Genomic DNA, 2,684 nt, shown 5'->3' with positions numbered 1-2,684 from the left:
AATTGCTGAATCAGGTTTTAATTCATGCATACGCTGTATCTGGTTATAATTATCCGGTTTTTCCACGATCCGTGGCATGAGTGTACCCATCTCTTTGCAAGTATCTCGTGAGAAAGATGGCTCGGCAGCTTGATATCGTTTATCCATGTAGGGAATACCTGTTTCGTAGACAACCATTCCGCAGCGAATTGGGAATCTTGCTATAGAAATTTCTGATAGATTATCTCCCGTAAAAGATATAGATTTACCAGCTGCTATCTCAAGATAGTCTCTCAGACTCTTCCATATCTCATCCTCCCTCTCCTTCAAACCCTGAGGTTCCATATTAAAGGCGGAACAAATCTTTTCTATCCAAGCACGCGTCCCATCAGGACCAATAGGAAAAGGTGCTCCAATTAACTGGCATTTACGACGCCGCATCAGAGTCGTCGCTGTACGGCTCAGAGAGGGATTCACGCCGCAAACATACACTCCCTTGCCTAATGATGGAAGTTCAGTATATCTCTGGGAGGGTAACCACCCCGATACCTGAATGGATTGACGTTTCGATTCCGGATTCGGTTGAGAAGCTACAGTTGAAGTTAGAGATCCAAAAAGAACTGAAGCATGATTCTTTAATTTCCGTCCCTCCGGATTAGCCCCCCCCGCTTCCGTCGTCGCAGTGTCAACACCCCCAACTAAATCCTGTTTCTGTTCGTGTCTAGATATGTCAAATTCCGGACACCGATGCGTCGTGGCAGCTGATACAGTATCCTCTCCCTGAGTAAAAGCATAATCCGATCCATTGGCCCGCGCAACTACAATTGGTACTCCAAGTTCGTTTTCTAGCTTGGGTGCTATGCCTTCTAGGTCCGTCTTTGTTATTTCCGTGGTACATGTGCCAATCCAAATAATGACACTAGGGTTTCTATCTCGTTTTATTTGGATACAAATTCTCTCCAATTCCCCTTGATCATTTAATTGGGCCGAGACGTCCCCCTCTTCCGACTCTGCCATTGCATAACGAGGTTCCGCAAGGATCGTAACTCCAAGAGCGTTCTGTAAGAAATAACCACAAGTCTTTGTACCTACCACTGGGGAAAAGCTGTCTTCGATCTTTTGATATAACCAAGCCACACAACTAATGGGGCAAGAAGTGTGATAATTTCCGGTTTCACATTCAAAAGTGAGAGTTTCGGGAGTCTTCGTGAAAGGGTTTCCTCAGAAAGGGTACACATACAAGAAATTTGCAGTTTCGGTTTCGAATCATCGTAAAATCAAGCAGAATATCCTGTTGAGTTTGCTGGGCATTCCTCTGCCCCCCACCATCGGGATTCAGATAGAAATCGGAGAGCAGACTGAATAATTCTCTATCTGGAATTTCCCTTGGCACAACCCCTTCTGGTCGAGACAATATCTGATCCGCCACATTGGGATGGAAATCACAAACATAATTGAGATCTGATTGACATTCAGCCGTTTCAAACAATGTTTTCCCCTTCACCCTCGAGACCCGAATGTCCTCAATGAGAGGCAACACTTCCAGCACAGGCATCGGGCAGGCTTCTACATGTTTATCAATGAGATCTCTCCTAGATGTCCGATTCCCCACCAAACCTGCTAATCGCAATGGGTGGCTTCTCCCTAACCGACGCAGCAATACGATTTGCTGCAAAAGGGGCATCGAATCCATTATCCGTGATAATAATGCAATAATCCGCATGATTCGATGGAGCGGCAAAACCTCCACGGACTACGTCCCCTAAAACGTCGAATAGAGTAGTATCATATTCATAAGAAGCATTCGATTCTTTCGATGATTTAACCGTTTCTCCCACTACGTATCCCCCACAACCAGCTCCCGCAGGTGGTCCCCCTGCTTCAACACGATCCACTCCGCCATAACCCTTATAAATGACATCCTCAGGCCACACATCTTCATAGTGGTAATCCTTCGATTGCAAAGTGTCTATAATGGTAGGTATCAAGAATCCCGTGGGGGTGAAAGTACTATCATGTTTCGGATCACATCCAATTTGCAATACCCGTTTTCCGCGTCTCGCCAAAGCTATTGATATATTACAACTTGTTGTTGACTTACCAATTCCACCCTTTCCATAAACTGCTACTTTCGTTTCGCAAAGCTCCGATTCATTTTCTTCATCCCGACTATCCCCCACTTCCCCCCCCCTCCCCCTCACGTTCTCTTTCCCCTTTTTTCTTCATTTTTCACCCCTTATCCATACTTTCCCCCCGTAGACTCATTCATTCCATTTATGGATTCAAGTTTATGGATCCTCCACCCGCCTGCAATTATTGATATCGATACGGATCGTGGGGTTCCATGGGCGGGAGAGTATCTTCTTATTCATTCGGATTGATGATTGGTATTATTCTACTGCTAACTGCCTTCGTTTCTCTTGTCTCCTAAGAGTTTTTTTCTTCTCCTTTCCAAGATATTCCTTATACCTCTATAAGTATCCTGTGACTATTCTACTATGTTTTCCGGAAAAGGAGAAATAGAAACTAGTGATTGGTGATCGATCGATATGCATCTTGGGGTTGGGGGGGGGGCGATCAATCACGACCAAGATCAACCATGACCGAGATCTTCCACACCAGCCCCCCCCCCGATTCGTAGGCTCTATCCGAGAAGGCAAAAGGGATTGCTATCATTACTGCTTCTTCCTATAATGAGAGTTAGG

This window comes from Dipteris shenzhenensis, unplaced genomic scaffold (assembly GCF_047967505.1).
Source record: "Dipteris shenzhenensis isolate YYH24624 ecotype China unplaced genomic scaffold, Dip_SZ_1.0 scaf0436, whole genome shotgun sequence".
NCBI lineage: Eukaryota > Viridiplantae > Streptophyta > Polypodiopsida > Gleicheniales > Dipteridaceae > Dipteris > Dipteris shenzhenensis.
This window is presented reverse-complemented; position numbering follows the sequence as displayed.